General features: G+C 39.1%; 1 protein-coding gene across 6 annotated transcripts in view; it reads right to left on the reverse strand.

Moving 5' to 3' along the window:
• PRKN (parkin RBR E3 ubiquitin protein ligase) overlaps positions 1–20,138 on the reverse strand; it is a 1,375,032-nt gene that overhangs the window by 1,062,144 nt on the left and 292,750 nt on the right. The gene's annotated exons all lie outside the window — the stretch shown is intronic.

Here is a 20,138-nt window from a genome sequence, read left to right on the forward strand (position 1 = left end):
GGTCTCGCCTGCCTTTACACCTGCCGGCTGCCACGCGTTCTGGGACCAGATCCACACCGTGCGAAGCGTGACGGACCAACCAGGCTGTCACATGCCGGGACGGGGAATACGACCGAGAAGGAATGAGGAATGACAAAGAGGTTAAGAGAAATAGATGTTCTCTAGAAAAAGAGTACTTGAAATGTCTCGCAGTTCAAAATGTGTCCGACCCACGTTAATGACCAAGGGCTTGCATTTAAGGCACAAGTTGCTAAACCCCTGGGGCCAGACGGTGCCCTCTGGAATGAGAGCACCCTCGAAGGAACATACCAGGGAACCACAGTGTGCCCTGACACTAGCAGCATTCCACCAGATAATGCCCTTGACTTTTATGGCTTTTCGTTTCCAGCTCCGTTTTATGAAAGCGGGCCCAGATCTTCGATTTAGAGACGAAGAGTGAGCATTCACACACCAGGTAGTCCAAACCCGAAGTATGAAAGTGACAATTATATTTTATACATCATCCCTTTAATAGTCTCTCAGTGCTCTTTTAATCTCTTGATTATTGAGATGAAACAAAATAAATATAAATACCAACAGGCATTTAGAAAATAATCAGGCAGTTCCTCGTGCAGTCAAATGTATGTTACCCTATGTCCCCACATGACCCGGTAATTCTGCTGCTGGTATATCCCAAAGCCATGTAAAAGCTAGTATACGTATACCATAGCAGCATTATTTATAATAACCAAAATAAATTAAAAATTAAATTAATAACAGCTAAAATCGAGCACTTACTACGTAGTAGGAACTGAAGCATTTTATACGTGTTTGCTCAATCCTTACAAAAATACAATGAGGTTGCGTAGATAAACAATGAGGTTGCATAGATAAACAAATGTATAACACTACCACAGTTATTATTCCCATTTTGCAGATGAGGGAACGGAGGCACAGGAAGATCAAGCAAATTCCCCAGCTGCAGAGCCTACACGTAGCAGGGACAGGCCGTTGGGGCCCCCAAGCCTGGCTCTTAACCTTGGAACTCCACACCTACAGGACCCTGCCGCAGCATCCCAGCGTGTGACCCACCTCCTTTGGGAGGCGAGGTGACAGATGATTTTCATTTTCATTTTCATGCTTTTGTCTTTCTCAAACTTCTCATGTAAACAACTAGGGCCTCTATGAGACACAGAGACTGAGAGGGAGAGAGAAAAATGACTATTTTGCACAATTAGAGATAACTGTTTATTGCTCTCTTCATTTTGGAATTTTTTAGGAAATTAGAGTATGAAACATTACAGTTAAAACACCACAGTGGGAGCTCAAAATTTTAGGCATAAATTTAAATCGCACTGAATCCCTTATGTTTTATTAGTCAAAAGTTGTGCTGCTGAGAGACCACCCCTAAGGACGACTGTGAGAAGGAAAATCTAGATCCCAGGTCCCAAACTGAGCAGGCACCTGTGGCCCGCAAAGTCACCTGAGTGGCTGGTTAGGGGACCTTCACGCACCTGCCAGAGATTCAGGTGGCTTTTGGAGGACCACCGTTCCCTTCAAGACTTAAAAACTGCATTTACAACAACCTTCCCTACCTCTATTCCAGGAGAGTCTGATCAAGGGAGTCTAAGGCAAATATTTTGGGGAAAAAATCAGTATCCTTATTATTTTTCAAAGAAAACATCTGAAGATACTACATCAAAATTTAGGGACCATTAAACAGAACAGACCTCGGTAGTTTTGAGTCATGAAAAGTGTAAGCAAAATGAACACCCGCTAAGAGATAAGTAGGATAAGAAAAGGAGGATACTTCAGTAGTTTTACCTGTTGAGCACTTTTCTAGAGCCAGACAGAATCTAGATGGCTGGAATTCTGGTGCTAATCAGATTTAAACCTCCATCTATATACTTATCTTTCCTTTTATTAAACTTGAAAAACAAGAACTGCAAACTGAAGCCAAACCATGTAACTGAGCCCAAGTTCAAAGTAGGAACACATCCCCCACTTCATCGTAATAGAAACCGGCACCGCCCACCCTCTCCCTGGGAGGACTCGCTCACAAGCAAGAGCCCCACCCCCCACGCCTTCTTATAACCCAAACTGATGGCCAGAGAGAATCTGCTTCCTGTGCCTGCAGGCGGCTGTGAGTAACTGAGGAAGGATCCTCACTTGGCAAATTTTTTATACACAATGTGTGATTATTGACAAACTATATATTAGGAAGGAAGAGGTGTTTGAGCGCCTTTGCTGTGTCAGGCACTGTGTGTGTGAGGTGCTTTGCAAACCTTATTTTATTTAACCCCCACAACAACTGCAAGGTCATTACTATCATCCCTGTTTTCTCAAGTAAAGAAACTTTAAGCTGTAGGGACACGAACTAACTGGCTTACCATCCACGCGAAACAAATGATAGATCTAAGAGCCAGCGCCAGATAGGACATCTTTCTCCTCTTCCACCAGATTGTCTTGCTGCTGGTGGAAAAGGCTGCTCGTGAATGTACAGAACCAGTAAGAGACCCAGCTACATGGTATTAGTTGCGAAATAATAAAATATGGAAACGCTGACCAAGTAAATTTAATGATACAAGGTCAGACATAAGAAAATCATCAAATGCCTTTGATTTACTATATACAAAGGACCCTCAAAGACCCCAGTGAATATACTTCATATCTAAAAGTTCTTGACCTTCATTAGAGCATCTAGTATGCCCTGATAACAAGTGAACTTGGACCCAAAATTTCATTACCTTTCAAACATATTCCCTAAAGAGGAATAACGAAAATCAAATTGGTATCTGGCAAGCATTAAAACATAAAACATTTTGCTAATTAATTTTAGAACAGAACTTTTTATATTTTACCCGATCAACCTTCAGTCTCAATGATACTGATGAAGGAAACAAATTCAGTCACAAGTTAGCAAATTGTTACATATTCTAAATCAGACAACAAAGAACCAAAGAACCTTTTTTGGAGAACATATACAATATCATAAATAATTACATCTTATTCATATTTGAAACAAAAATCATTGTCTCAGTTGCTGGTCCTTTTTTTTCATATGTTTGTTTATACAGTTGCTAATTCTCAATAATACAGATTAATCTCAAAACATGGCTAAAAAAAAAAAAACTGGGTTGCATAAGAGAGTTGTAATATTGGGCACCTGGGTGGCTTAGTTGGTTAAGCGACTGCCTTCGGCCCAGGTCATGAGCCCAGAGTCCTGGGATCGAGTCCCACATGGGGCTCCCAGCTCCATGGGCAGTCTGCTTCTCCCTCTGACCTTCTCCCCTTCTCATGCTCTCTCTCACTCTCTCTCATATAAATAAATAAAATCTTTTTTAAAAGAGAGAGTTGTAATATCAATTACTTAAAGCTTAAAAACATGCAAATTACTAGCATTCCATATATTTAATGGAATGCTAAATGCATACATAAAAAGGGTATTAAAAATATGGATGACAATAGCAAATTCAAAAATTCAGGATAAAACTTACCTCTCTGGGGAAGTAAGGAGGAGAACAGAACCAGAGAGAAGTATATTCAGGGTTTCAATGTTATTATCATTTTTTTTTTTTTAGCTGAATCGTGGGTATATTGGTATTTGTTATATTATCCACATACTCTTTTGCATTCCTGAAGTACTTTACAATAACAATTACAAATACATAACCCCTGCAAATTTGATACAATGGTTTACATATAAACCATTCATTCATCTTTGACTTGTAATGGAAATTTGACTTGTAAAGGAAATCAATATTTCTAATGTCAGGCACTGCAAGAGAACAAGCATGCTAATCAAATTCGAAGCCGCTAATACAATTTCCATGTATTTCTATTACAGTTCCCTAGATTCTACACCTAACTTCATCTTGACTGGGAGTCTATGTGTGTATTCTCAAATAAACTTTAATTGAAGAATGTGTCTTACTATATATTATTTTCTGACACTGAGTGTCGAACACTGAGTCTCAAATTTATATTTCTGTTCTATTCTGTCCCCTCAAAAGACTCATAAATTAAATTCTCTCTAGATATCTCTACTTAAAATGTATTTGAAACCTTCATAACCCTCCCCCAATGGCACCCCTCTTTTTCCTCCACTTTGTCCTGCTCTCAGTGGCATCGACATCGAACCTGTATTCAAGCCAAGTATCTGTGTGCCCTACTCAAATCTTCCCTTTCTTTCATATAAGTTCAGCCGCACGTCCTACTGAAACAACCTCTAAAACAACACAAATCTGTACACGGAGGCCCATTTCGCCTGCAAGCCCTCTAGATGAGTCCCACTAGCTCCGAAAAAACTACTACGATAGCTTCTAACTAATCTCCTTGCCTCCACTGTGCTCCAGCCGCAGTTACCTCTTTTGTGGCCCAGAATATGCTACACAACCCCCCCCCCCAGGTGGAGACGTGAGCGGCTCCCTCCCTCTGGGATGCCTCCCTGCAGATAGTCCCAGGGCAAGCTGCTTCAGGTCCCAGCTCAAGTATCACCATCACTGAATTTCTTAAATTTAAGGTAGACTCACCCGTCTTGGGCTCATCTTCTGTTCTTCTAAGTACTGACAATGATCTGAAAGGGGCTGCTACCATTTGTTGAACATTTAGGAGTAAGTCTGGTTGCATGTAGCAAAACACTGCCTACAGAAACATAACCCAATTGGGATTTCTTTTCCATGGGTAGAAGGAAGTCTAGACAAAAGCTGTCTAGGGCTGGTCCTGGGCTCCATGAAGCCATCAGGCAGCAGGTCCCTCACATCTTTCTGTTCTGTCCCTTTTAACGTGTGCCTTTCACCTTTCACCTTTCACTGCTCATTGGACGTCCGCTCCATGACAACAGAGACCTTGCCTGTCTCCTCTACCACTGGACGAATCGCAAGTCACGCGCTAACAGCTCAATCCATATTCACTTAATTATTAGAAACCAATGAACCAAGAATTCAGAAGTCCTACATTTAGGGGGTCATCCATCATCCCAGTAGTCACACACAACAGCCATCCCTACCCCCTTCACTGACCCTACAGATTCTACACTGGGCCTCTCGTCAGAGCCCTTCCTTCATGCCCTTCTCTGTCGTCACTGCCTGAGCTCAGACGTCAGCATTCTCAGCCTGCAATGCTCTCCTAGTGCCTGGGTACCCACTTCTTATTCCTCCCCCCAGTAGATCACACCCTCCGCACAAACTGATGGGATAATTCCCTAAATAGACCACTCCCTGAGGGGCTCCTGGGTGGCTCAGTCGGTTAGACATCTGACTCTTGCTTTCGGCTCTGGCCATGATCTCAGGGTCCTGGGATCAAGCCCCAGGTCTTCAGAGAAAATAGTGTGAGGGCTGGTACCTTAGTGGGAGAAGACAAATATGGAAACAAATAGTATGAAGACAACAAGTGGCTTTGGCCGTCACCAATGGGTTATATATACTACTGAAATGAACGGCAGAAACACATTTTGGGGATGTGGACGGAAGCACGATGCCCCCCCAAACAGCCTCACTGGCTTCAGTCTCTGAGATGATCCTCCAACAACAAAACCACCTATTGTTGGTAAACTCTTCTGGACAAGCCGCAGGGTCAATTCAGAACAGTATGTACCTTGTTCTACCTCTGGAAAGAGGACTCACGAGTGGGTCCCACCTTCAACACCTGACAACTACAGACAACGGAAAACAACAGGAACATGTGAAGTATGGGCTCTTCACGCAATTGTACTTGTACTGCTTATTACTAACTTGATTAAAATTGTTTGATTAAAAAAATAATGATGGACTCGCGTGCTTGAGCTCCCAGTGGGCAGTCGGCTTCAGATTCTCTCTCCCTCTCCGTTGGTCCCTCCCCCTGCTCATATGTGCTCTCTCTTAAAATGAATCAATAAGTCTTTATTAAAAAAAAAAAAGAAGAAGAAGAAGAAGAAGAAGAAAGAAAGTAAGAAAGAAAGAAAGAAAGAAAGAAAGAAAGAAAGAAAGAACACTCCCCGAGAGCAGCGGCCCCCCGTCCCGTTTCCCACGTTCTCCCATGACTGTACACAAGGAGCACACACTGTAGGCACCCAGGGAACGTTCGTTGCAAGGATCCGAGGTACCTAAACTTCTGAGTCCTGTGTTCCAAGCACCTTAGCACTTGACCCCGGTCCACCCTCGTCATGATACTGACTTTCTTGTTCCTCCTCTTCCACGGTGATTTGTCACTGCACATAACTGCCGTTCTAAATTGTTTCAGACCTTACTGTCTTCTCATATTTTACCATCTCTGCATAAAATGACTTTCCCCCTTTTTTACTACAGGACACTTGCACAGCTATCTCTTTAGTCTCAGCTTCTGATGCCCCGCGCTGAGCCGCCTTCCCTGCTGGCTCAGGCAGAGCACGCTGTTCTGTCCATCCAAGGGCACTTCACTGGCAGCGACGACGACGACGATGACAGGCTCGAGTGCCTGCAAAGCGTCGGCGCTTTCTAAGTCCTCTCCATGAACAAACTCATTTAATATACATAAGGACCCTCCAAGGTACACAATGTCTTTTTCTCATTTTAGGGGAAGAAACTGAGCCATAGAACTTTGCTCTAAAGTTGGCAAAACTAACAAATGACCGCCTGCATTCAAAGCCACGCAGTCCGCTTCCACAACCCATGTGCTGTGAGCGACTCCGATATTTGTCACTAGGTTGTCAGGCTCTTGGGAGCAGGGTCCATGTCTTACTGGTGCCACGTATGGGTTCTCATTGAAAGAAGGTTACGTGAAAGGAATTAAAAAAAAAAAAAAAGTGTACAAATGCAGAGTGAGAAAACTGGCTCAAAGACAGACTAGTGCAGAAGAACTAGTGGGTTAGTATTGACTGGGTGACCGCAGAAGCCACATCACCGATCCTGAGATGAAGAATAGGCCACGGTACTAGCAAACCGCACTGGGAGACGTGCACCGGCTTCTTCCAGCATGGGTCAGGGCAGTCCCGGAGTCCAGGGCCCACTCCGCTGTTCAAAAATCACCAAGTGGAACTTGTCCAAGATGTAGGTAAAGTAAAAGAAAAGTGAAGACAGAGGAGAACGACTTTCTAGGCATAACAACTACCCTCAAGCACTTGCGAAGATTTTGTAAACAGAGGTTTCTTGGGATTAAAAAGGGCGACAATAAGCCCAAAGGTGGGAGAACAAAGAGACAAGACAAGGGAGTCCAGTGTTGCGCCAGACCAGCCCATGCCCACACTTAAGAACGGATTCAGAGCATCTTTCCCAATTCTGTATCCAGCGTTACCATGTGAGCGCTGTGAAAAAGATCAGGGTGGGAGGGTTCACACTGCCGAAATGCAGAGCTACCACCAGACATTTTTGTTCTGGAAAGCCAAGTGGCCAACACACCACAGCACTTAACCTATTAGTGCTGCTGAAGAAATCCAGACTTTGGTTTGTACTGGGCAGGTAGTGATTAAGATGCTGGAGAGGGCGAGACATGGAAATTGTAAGCAGAATATAAATCATCAGTACACAAATACATCTAATGAGAGGACAGAACGCAAAGTAGAAACAGTTGCCAGTCTTTTGTGCTTGCTTTTCTATTTTTCTAGTATCCCTAAAAAGACTATTTATAGATTAAACTAAAACATTTGAAGAAGTAGTTTGATACTTAACATTGCTCCCATCAGTCTGTGTCAAAAATAATAAATAAAACCAAAACAATGCAAAAACTAGAGATAACCCAGTACTTTTGAATAGGGGATAGTCCATTGCAACATTCTCCCACCTGAGGCAAAAGTTGAAAATACCAAGTCAGATAGCAAACCCTCAAGGACTTATCAACAAACTTCCTGTATTTTTCAAACTCATAATATAAAATCTAGAGGAGTGTTTTCCAGTCAAACCAAGCCTTAGAAGTAATTAGTGAATTCACTGCTATTTTCTTTTTTTTTTTTTTTTAAAGATTTCATTTATTTATTTGACAGAGATCACAAGTAGGCAGAGAGGCAGGCAGAGAGAGAGGAGGAAGCAGGCTCCCTGATGAGCAGAGAGCCCGATGCAGGGCTCCATCCCAGGACCCCGAGATCATGACCTAAGCCGAAGGCAGAGGCTTTAACCCACTGAGCCACCCAGGCACCCCTCACTGCTATTTTCAAACAGTACTATTCCTCAATATTTGTTTTCTATATATTCAAACATTTTTTAAACGTTTGATGACACGTTTTTAATAAATTGAAATCAATCATTAGAAGAATTTCCCACTTTGTCATTAACTAATTTAATCTTTCAATAGCTCAAATACTCTCTTACAGTCGGTGGAACAGATTATTTTAAAAATTGCAAACTGGCAATGAACAGGACTGAATGATCGATACACAATTTTATACACATATTTTTAAGACCATGGTAAAGGCAAAGGACTGAGATGAAATCAACAATCATATACAACATTGTATGATATAAGCAATATATGAAGATTGATGGGTACGAAATCAACCTTTTCCTTTTAAAGCACTCAAAAAAGATACCAACACAAAAAGATACTAATTTAATCAGCAAGAACAAAACCACTACCTTTAAATGTACTTCAAAATAATAGATTATGTAAATTTGACATTTCCATTCTGCTTTTAAATTACAGAGGTGACAAACGAGTAACAGAAGTAGGCCATATAATGTGTTTCTCTTTAGAGTGCCGCCTAACCCTCTTGTCCTCTATTTTAAATTTGAGTGACTCACGAACTCTTAGAAGCAATCTTGAATAAACGGATTTTGAATAGTAAGTACTCTTGTAAAATCATTCCCAGAATAAATGGTGTGTCCAGATATACTCAGCACACTAAAGAAAAAGGTAAACTTCATTAGAATAGGATATGCCATAAGATAAAAATTTATCATAAGACTTAAATCAAAAGAGCTCCCATGAGTAAGACCCACTGAGGTCTGACACTCTGAAGTTATCCCGAGTATGAACTAGGAAATCTGGAATGGGGTAAACTTGTTCTCTTTTGGAGAGATTTCAAAGAAAATAAATTTCAGGATGAATTGATTGCACAAGGGAAATAAAAGGTTTTCCTTTGCTTCTGTGAATTATTCATCAAGTGAAGTAATTTATTAATAATTTAATTTAATTTAATAAATATTTTGCTTCTGCAGCAGTCCTTTGTAGGTATAGTTTCGTTTAAAACTCAAAACAACCCTAAAAAACTACAGGTACTACTACTATTTCCATTTGATAGATGAGAAAACTAGACACAGAAACATTTAAAAGACTTGCCCATCCCAGAAAGGCTGACTTTAGAGTGATTCACATCCCCTTCATATCCACTCTTCATAGAACTGTGTACTAGAAAGTCAAGTAGAATTCTAAATAAATGACTTCAGCCAGCCTATGACATTCCTGAAGTTTTAACTTCTTTGTTATATATGGCAATAAGCATGTGTTGGAGATAATACCATAAAACTTCCATACATATATATATATACATATGTATATATATGTATACATATCTCAGTCTAAATGACTGAGATATCTACATAGATCTCAGTCCTTTAGACTTCTACAGACCAGCAAGCAACTCAATTCTGCTCAAAAGGAGAATGAATCGAGAGGCAAAACAGGTAAACCAAGGCAGTGAGTTGCACGTTCTGAAGTTCTCAGTGTCTAAGTGTTTTAAATAACAATAGAGATATCTTACTAAGTTTTTGTTTTTATTTTCTCTCCTTTCAGAACAATGTTTTGATGAATTATGCATAAATGGAATGCAAACACACAGATCTATTTCCCTTTGAACTACTTAAGGGTGTAAAAAGGAACAGAAAATATTCTTGGCAAAACCTGTACTGAGCTTTCAAAAGCCCACACAGTTGAACTAAAGTTTGTGATGTACTCCAAAACAGAGACATCAGTTGGTTCTCACATTCCTCCCTTCTCTCTCTAATGTCAGAATGCTTTAACAATTTAAAAAGCACAGCTCTGTGCCATTAATTAGGCTATATATTAAATGACGTAAGAGTGGCACATCTGAATGCGGACTGACCAGATCCAACAGCAGGGAAGGAAATAGTCAAAGGTAAAATAAAATCCAGTGACAGAATAAAATCCTCAAATACAATTAACAGATGCACCCACAAAATTTAGTTTCCTTTCTAAGAACTTCATTTCCCAAATGAATGTGTGCTTGTCCGCCTAAAGACACATATGCACAAAACTGTCTTTTAAAAACCCACAAATCATTGAGACTAAAGTACTACGGATACTAAGTTTATAACTAAGACTTTGCACCACGAATCAGGAACATCTAAAGTATTGCTTCCATTCCCACGGGTTTGTGTAGCCTTTGGCTCATGGCCAAAGGATGCTGTCTTAGCACATCCTTCAGGGCTTCAGAAAGGCTAGCATGGCCACTCCCACTTACCAAACAGTAATTTCACTTAATTCCACATCTACTGTCAAGTGGTTCATGAGAATTGTGTTCCTATCGATATTAAACCTAATAATTAGAGGAAAAAATTAATATGACGTATTAGAACAGGAAGGTAAAATTTTCCTGGTCCCATTCAATGTTGTTTCCTCTGTCTCATGGGCATCCCTGAAAGTATAGCGAAAATAAATTATTTTATTACACATTTAACTTTTTATCCCATTTAATTCACAGCTAAAGAAAATGAAAGGGAGCAGAGTCAATGTTTACCAATGTTAAGCTATAAATTAATTGAAGCTGTGGCTCCAGTGTACCCACAAAAAGAAAACGAGGCATACATAGTATTTATATATATTTACAGTATTTATCAGTCATGAGTGAGTTTGGTATGTAAGGTTTAAAGAGCTTTTTCATACAAAACTTTTCATTGTTCTCTGACGATAATCCCAGGCTTATTACAATTATATGGCAAGAAGGAAGAAGGAAAAGGTAGAATCTGAGTGAGCAAACTTTTGGGTTAAAAGCTTTAAGGCCAGGAGTGCCTCGCTGGCTCAGTGCATTGAGCACCGGACTCTTGATTTCATCGCAGGTCATGATCTCAGGGAGCTGGGATGGAGTCCTGAGTCAGGCTCTGTGCTCCTGGGGAGTATGTTTGAGATCCTCCCTCTCCCTCTGCCCCTCCCCTTGCTCAAACAGGCGCTCTCTCTCTCTCTCAATCTCTCTAAAATAAATCTTACAAAAAAAAGAAAAAAGAAGAAGAAGCTTTAAGGTGAATGGTATAGGCACAAATTCTTGATTTTTCCTTCACCAAAGGATAATGACTGTATCAAAATCTTAAAACACAATTGGGTCAAATGCATGATGGAATCTGAGTCCAATAACAGAGGCCACAGAATAGACGATTTGAAATGAGGACTTCAGTGAATAAAATTTCACATCGCCTACTCATTCTTTCACTTGTCAAGTTTCCTATGAGGCAGGCTTTTCCCTTATATACTCTAATAAAATGCATCCTATGTTAAGATTTAGGGGATTGGTTTGCTGCAGACTTTTATTCCCTCACATATCGCCTACCTTGGAAAATGAGCACAATAAGGACAATGGAAACATCTTGGAGAGGCATGAGCCTATTAAATAAACCTACAGGCTCTATCTTCAGCCTCTTATAAGCTAAAGGAGTCTCAACTTTTATTTTTTTCTTTCAAGTCTGCATTTATTCATGGCAATCCTCAAAGACATTTTATAAGTCCACAGGGGCACACAAATGTCAAGACTTCCTTTCAGAGAAAGATAACATTTCTGAGGGTACTGAATTATGTAAAAAAAAAAGGAATTCAGAGATTTTTTTCTAAATGACACATATAAACAGCAGACAGAAGCAGATTAAATAAGGGACTTCTGGTTGTGAGTCCTTGCTCTGTACAGAATACCATCCTTTGACTGTAGACTCTAACAGTTTGCAGGACTTAAGAGCTACCATAAGAATATACCAGTACTTTGAAGGAACTCAAGAAGGGATCTACATTTACCTAAATGCAGGAGGCCAGCAGTATGTTCCATTAGCAAGACAACACTTTGGAAAAAAAAAAAAAAATGTTTGCATTATTCCCGAAGTGTTTGCAGGTCTCAATTACACAACTATAATTTTACATACAAAGAAATCACTGCTTTTTGAGTATAATGGTATGTAACCTGGCTTCCTTTTGTCTTACAATCAGAGGGGAAAAAATGAATTTTAAATAAAACATCTTAGCCATTTATATTGTCCTTTGCAGAATTCTTCTTCTGTGAGGTGCCACTTTCTTCCACCCTTCATGGTTTCTGATGAGAAATCCACTGCCATTCAAATTGCTTTGCCATTTTGCATAAGATGTTCAAGAATACCTCATTTTATTGTGTTTCTCTTTATCGCACTTCACAGATAGTGCATTTTTTAAAATTTGAAGGTTCAAGACTTCAGTGGCGGAAGTAGATGAAGTTGTGGTGGAAACGGCAAGAGAACTGGACTTACACCTGGGGCCTGAAGATGGGACTGAATGGCTGCAATCTCACAGCAGATCCTTGTGGATGAGGAGCTGCTCCCTACAGCTGAGTGAGAAGTGGTTTCTTGGGATGGAATTTCCCTGGTGAAGATGTGTGTAGATTGCTGAAATGACAACAAAGGACTGACAATATAACAGTAAGGTTAGTTGATGGAGCGTGGCACACTGCTCACTGGCACACTGGCACAGAGCGTGACAGCACTGCCTCCAACGTTGAAAGTTGTTCCGTGGATAAAATGCTCACAAACCAGCATCGCAAGCTAAAGAAACATCGTGAAAGGAAGACTTCATTGGTGTCTAATTTTGAGAAATTGCCACAGCCAACCCAAGCTTCAGGAACCACCCCTCTGATCAGTCAGCAGCCATCAATATTGAGGCAAGACCTCACTATTGACCTCACCAGCAAAAAGATTTTGACTTACTGAAAGCTCCTGTAACCATATTTTTATCAATAAAGTATTTTTTTAATCAAGGTATGTATATTGGATATTTTTAGACATAATGTTATTGTGCACTTAATAGACTACAGTATAGTGAAAACATAACTTTATATGCAATGGGAAGCCAAAAAAGTCCACTTGATTTTATTGTTATATCTGCTTTATCATGGCAGTCTGGAGAAGGACGTGCAACATCTCTGGGGTATGCCTGTACATTTTCTTGAGCTGCATTCAAGATTTTTTTCCTTGTCTTTATAGTTTCTGGAAGTATAGTTAGGATGTGAGTATTGCTTTGACTATGTCAAAATTGTGGATTCCTTCAGCTTCCTGAATTTGCAGTTTTATGTTGCTTGTAAAATTTGGGAAATTTTCAGCCATTAACTCCTTGAGCACTTTTAGTTCCTCTTTCTTTCCTCCTCTCCTTCTAGGACTCTGATGACACAATTTTGAAATGTTCTTTTATAGACCCACATATTTCTGTGGCTTGCTCTTTTCTTTCTTTCTTCCTTTCTCCTTTCCCTCCTTCCCTTCCTTTCTTGTTTCCTTTCTTTCTTCTTTCCTTCCTTCCTTTCTTTCTTCTTTCCTTCCTTCTTTTGTCTATTTTCTCTGTTCAAATTGTGTAATTTCTACTGTCTTCCAGTTCACTGACTTTTTCCTCTAGCCACTTCAATCTTTTGTTGAGCCATCCAGTGAGATTTTTATTATTGTATTTTTTAATTCTATAATATCCATTTGTTCTTCTTTATATCTTTTATTTTTTTTACCATACTTATTTTTTTTTCATTTATTTCAAACATGTTTGTAATTGTTTATTGAAGCCTTTTATCATGGCTATTTAAAATATCAGATAAATGCTAACATCTCTGTCATCTCAATAGTAGCATCTACTGATCGTGTTTTCACACAATTTGTGATTTTCCTGATTCTTGCTCTTTTTCCTTTGAAACCTGAGCATTTTCTCATTATGAGACTCTGAATTTTATTTAAACCTTCTGCTTTACCTGGCTTTTTCTGACACTATTCCTGCAGGAAAAGGGATCACCACCTCCTTATTGCCAGTAGAAATAGAAATCCAGGTCTCCACTTATTATCTATTGAAATGGGGAGTCCTCATCATTGCTGGGTGGAATGATGTTCCAGCACCACGTGTGATCTCCACTGGCACTGTGGTACTGGTGGCTCTGTTACCACTTAGGAACAGTGAAAATCCCAACTCACCTCTAGGGCCCTTGTGTTCCCATGACAGCAGAGGGAGAGGTGTAGCTTATTATACTGTCATGGGAGCAGATGTGTATGGCACTCATGAAAGCTTCACAAGGGAGGTAATCTCGACTCTCCATCGGCCTTTGTTACTGTTGGTGGGGAAGGGGTGGGGCTGTAATTTGTCTGTGCTATTTGGCTGGAAAAGTATGGTTATTACCTTAAAGTTTTCTAGGCTACTCTGTTCCTGGTTCTTTAGATAAAAAGCAGGCCTTTTAGGTTTTTGGTTTTTGGGGTTTTTGATCTTTACATGTTGGCATTTCTAGGTTGCCAATTTCATTATCTCCAAGTCTAGGATGTATTTGGTAAAAAGAAAACTGTAATATTTGGGGGGGTCTTAAGGTTCCTAACTAGTCTACATTCTTCTTGTCACCTTTTAAATCTTCCTATGTTTGTATATGCTATATGTAACATCCTGAGTTTTAGTGTAATTAGCAGGAGAAATAAAAGTCTGTCTCTTCCAGCTTCCCAGAAACAAAGCCTATGCCAGATCACCCATTTATTGACAGCCATATTTTATCCATTTTTCTTTAATTCTTTAAAGTTCTTAAAGTCTTGCTAATAACAAGGAAGAACATATTAATATATAAAGAAAATGATTATACTCAACCGAGTTTCCCAAACATATCTGTAAACATAATCTCTAGGAACGAAGAATCCTATAAAATTCTTTAAAATTTTGATAATAGTTAGCTTATCATCTTTAAAATGTTTTTACCAGTTAAAAAGATGAAACCACCTTCTTTTTACTTTAAAAATGTTCATAATAAAGGGTGCCTGGGCGGCTCAGTTGGTTAAGCATCCAACTCTTGATTTCTGCTTGGGTTATGATCTCAGAGTTACAAGATCAAGCCTTGTGTCGGACTCCATGCTTAGTGTGGAGTCTGCTTAAGATTCTCTCTCTTCCTCTCCCTCTGTCTCTCTGCCACCGCCCCCCAAAAAGAAATTTTAAAAATGTTCATAATAAGATTGTGTTCTTAAGCTATTGTTTCTATAAGTGCTTGGGGGAAGGCACCAAAAAATTCTTTCTAAAAGAAGTTGAGACTCCTCAGTGTGAGAAATACTGCCCGATGCCTTGGGTAACCACTTCCCTTCATTTGCCCAGGACACTGCCAGCATATACCTTTTGTCCTGGAATAATTATTAATAGAGCCTTCTTTCATTCTCAGAAGCATCCAGTTTTATAGGAGAACCCATAATGATCATATTACCTATAATCATTATGAAAAGAAAGAAAAATAAATAAAAACAGAAGTGAAACCCCCAGCAAATGAATATGCCATCCCTGCTACTCCACCTTCTCCTCAGTACATGGTGACGTCTAGTCAGTATTCGTTAGTGGACACAGGAAGTAGCTCATAAGCATGGTTTATTTTCTCTTTCTCGGCAGTAATTTCTCATTATACATTTCATACTTACACTGTAAAGCACAGCATCTATATTGATAAAGGGTAACTAAACAGTAGCTACTAGAGTCATAAACATGTGTTCTAATATGGAAGAATACTGATCATATTCTGTCAGAGGCATACCTTAATAAAACTTGCAAATAAATGTGTTAACTGCCTAGTCTTTGCACTGAAACTCTGACACAAAAACAGTTTATCAGTTTCTCAATATCTAAATCAATAAACTATGATCTAATTAAAGTTCTAGAAATATCAAGTTTGCTTTTTTAATATATCTGCAAGTATACTTGAACTCATATTTCTAAGTATAAAATAAAGTAAAATGTAAGACAACTTGGTAGAATTAAAGGAAAAATTCTAAGATTATAAGTGATAATATACTTATTATCATATAAAGATATTCTTAATTATTAAGAATACTTATTTTTAATAATCATTCTTAATTATTAAAAATATATTAGTTATAGTGGCCTGCTGGTACATGTTTTCCTGTCATTTGAATTTTTAAAACTATCATATATTAATTTTAATCAGAAAAAAAAGGCCTAAGTTGTGGGAAAAAACTTAAAGGACGTTAAGGAATCACCAACTTTTAAGAATTTAGTTAAAAATATTTAATTATGTTAGAGGTGGTTTAAGGAACATGGGGTATTCACAACATCACTGTGCAGTTTTTAAAGTTTCAAAATTTAGCAGGATAACTACAGATATAATCAAGATAATCTGTAATGTTTCTGAAAATAACAAGTAAATTTTCTTAAAGATTTCAAAACCCAGAATTTTTTAGCCATTGGATATGGTTTACTTTGTCAATTAACATGGGTTTTCACTACTTAATAAGTTTTGAAATCAACATAGCATGTATCACTAAAAATATAGCCAGTTAAATAATTTGGCTTCTCAGAGTCATTTATTTGTCTTTGATATTTACAGCCTAAGCTAGTAAAGTCTAAATGTCTCTGGTCTTCCAAACTCAGATCACGTCATAATCATAAAGCTTAGTTGGAAGAACAGGAGTAATAAACTGATGCCCTTTAATATTTACTACAAAAATAATCTATTTTATGAAATGATGGTCTCCAAATATGTGTCTATATTTTAAGCATCATAAAATTGAGTATTTAAAGGAATTTATGAACATCCACCACAATGAATATTTTTATCAAACAAATATTTCTATGTAAAATAGATATTTTATTTTCTAAGTATAATTATTACAAAAAGAATACAAATAGAATAACTTTCCTATAACATTAATTAAAAACGACAAATTTTCTCATTTCCTGGCTGTGATGACTAATTTTGTGTTAACTTGACTGGCCCATGGGGTGACCAGGCATTTGGTCAAACGTAAGTTTAGGTGTGTATGTGAGGGTGTTTTGGGGTGAGATTAATATTTGAATTGGTAGACTGAATGAAGCAGACAGTTCTCCCCAATGTGGGTGGGCCCTGTCTAATCAGTTGAACGCCTGGGGGGGATTTAGAAAAAGACTGAGTCTCTCATGAATAAGAGGGAATTTCACTTTTTCAATAGCCCTCTAGCAAAGACATTGTTTGAGGGGTTTGCTTTTTGTTTTTTCCTGCCTTTGGACTTGACCTGCAACATTACTTCTTCTTGGGTCTCAAGGCTGTCAGCCTTCAGACTATAACTATGCCATCCCTTTTCCTGATTTTCAATCCTTTAGGTGGAGACCAGCACTAAGGCTAAAGACTGCAGGTTTTGGGACTTGTCAGCCTTCATAATTATGCAAGCCAATTCCTTATAATAAATCTATCTATGTATCTATCAGTCTACCCTATATAGACAGATGTCATGGATAGATAAAAAGAAATGATGGATGGATGGATGGATGGATGGAGGATGGAAGGACCAATCCTACTCGTTCTGTTTCTTTGGAGAACTCTAATACACTGGCTAATAAACCTATACTAACCCAATACTGGTACTAATGATAATAACACAGCTCATGTGAATACAATGAATTCTGCTCAAACAAAATCTTAGATAAATTCTCAAGTCCCTGACATTGTAAGTTAATCTAATTATACACTTGATACATTTTGATATATACAACTACTTTAGAACCTTGTTTTCCATGTATAATTCTGAATAATAAATTCAAAATCATGTAGAGATGATTTGAGAGATTTCTAAAACGGAGCATGTTAGATTTGGGATTAGGAAAAGGGGAGACACATCATTTGAAAGACGTTGGGTCGGCGGTTCCGGGAATGCAGGAGGAACAATAGAAATGACTGCCAGGGCCGCCATCTTCCAGTCCCCTCCCCCCACTTAACCCTAGACTTTCCCACCAAAAGGGTGTACGCCCAGGTCATCTCTTCATAGGTAACCCGATACCTATGCAGGAAACAGGAGTATCAGAAGCCCTCACCCCATACCTTCCAATCACCAAATATGGAAGTGAGCCCATGCCCTACCTTGGCCTGATAAAAGACCCCGCCAACTCCCTCCCAGTGCGACTTCCCCCACTCCCCTTTCCAGAGCCAAGGAACCTCGCCCGAGGGTGCCCACCTCCTCCTGGCATGACTCTCCTGGCTCCCCTTCTCCTGAGCCCTGAAACTTCCCCGGAGATGCCTTTAATAAATCTTGCCTTGCGCTTACTTTGCCTGGTGTTGTGTTTACCTTGCCTGCAAAACCTTACAAAAGAGACCTGAATATTCTGTATCAACAGCTGACAAGAACTCTTTATGAAGAAAAAAAGACCAAGTGATTGTGAATACGAAGTCAAAATTTAGTTTTATATGCATACTTGTAGGTAAAAGGAAAATAATAAAAGCATACACAGAAACATTGTTTATGAAGTAGGAAACAATTGTACAACTCTTCACAGTTTGCTTTTCCCAAACATAGTGTGTGGCAAATAATCACATTACAAAAATATATTTTAAAAGCAATAATACCATGATGAACCTATGAATCTTTGCTGAACACTGTGGCAGGCTTTGATCTCACAACCCTGAGATCGGGACCAGAGCTGTAATCAAGAGTCAGACACTTAACCGACTGACCTGCCCAGGTGCCCCTCAAATTCCACTATTCTTAAGGTAAGTAAAACCCGTACATGTAAGGGTCAAAAATTCATTTACAAACTCCAGAAAGTTCTTTTTAATTAACTAAACATTTAATTTAATTTAACTAAAATTATATGTTTTACTTAAAATGTATAAATACTACATATATATATACATTCACGCACACAAACACAAAAATATATACAGATATATTTGCCCCAGTCAAATATGTATCCTATTGTCACTTCTTAACTCTTTAATTTATCACAGATATCCTCATAATTCATGATGGAAAGTAGTCTTGTATTATTTAGGTGATCTCTTAGATTCTGAAGTAGTCGCTAATAATGGTGACAATCACGGTGATTGGAATGCTAATAAATGCTAACATTTACGCAGTGTTGACTAGATGTCATACTACTTTCTAAGAGCTTTACAGAAATTAACTAATTTAGTCTTCACAAAACTCCAATGAGATAGGTACTAGTATTAGTCCCACTTCACAAATGACCGAACTGAAATAGAGAGAGGCCACATTGTCTAAGTACGTAAGAGACATTTAAAAAAAGTGTTTTGCCTTAATTTGTAGTATTAGAACTAGGTATTCCCTAAATACTTAAAAGAGTTATGATACAAACACTCCATAGAGTATAATCCCTGTGCTTGGAAATGAAGATTCTACAATCTCATTGGCAGGCTGAGGCTCCTCATCACAGTCCCCAGCGCTCGCTGAACCCAAAAGTCTGGCTTTCACTAACCACGACCCTGGACTGGAGTCCTCACTATGGTCACCAAGTCCAAAGGCTCTTTTCTTCTCATGCTCTTCCATCTTTTCACAGCACATATACTTCTTTACCAGTAACTTCCTTTTCCAAAATACCCTCAAAAGCAATGGTTGGATTGATGATGCCTCCTTTACTGGCTTCTCCCCTTGCCGCCTACAAGACCTGCTCATGCCTCTGTCCTCTGCCTCTTTGGCGATCACATCTAACCCAAGAGCTATAATATTTACCTCTATGTAGCTAGTCCTTAAATATGAAGTGAGCCCCTAAGCATCATAGCTAAGTTCTCAAACTCCTGCTAGACATCTAGATTTCCCTTGGCATCCACTTACCAGGCCGGTTAAGTTCCCCATCCTTCCTACAACCAGACTGGAACTCCAGACTCCCATTTCCCTCCAAGCCACCCTATTTTGCTCTAGTTCTCCATGCATGAAACCTCTGTTCTGTTTCATCTAAGCTCCCTTCCTGCCCAGTCTTCAACATCTTCTCCAGCTTCTAGAAGAACAGGGGCCTATGATTTTCGGCAGGTACCCACCATGCTCATTCTCCATGTATGGAATCCTACTCGAGTTTCAATTCATCCAGGAAGTCTTGGTGACTTCCACTCAGGTGTGTTTTCTCCACCTTGAAAATCTTGCAATACTCATGTTTCAGTTTCCATATGGTGCTGCTCATGTCTGACATTCATAGGTTGAACCACATGAAACTGCTGATAGTTTTATGCCATATGGCTCAACCTAATACTTCTGTTGTTTTTAAGGCCCCTAAATAGAGTTACCACAAAAGCAGGAATGAATTTCACCTTTCTTTGTGAGCCCCTG

The sequence above is a fragment of the Lutra lutra genome, chromosome 6 (assembly GCF_902655055.1).
Source record: "Lutra lutra chromosome 6, mLutLut1.2, whole genome shotgun sequence".
Classification (NCBI taxonomy): domain Eukaryota; kingdom Metazoa; phylum Chordata; class Mammalia; order Carnivora; family Mustelidae; genus Lutra; species Lutra lutra.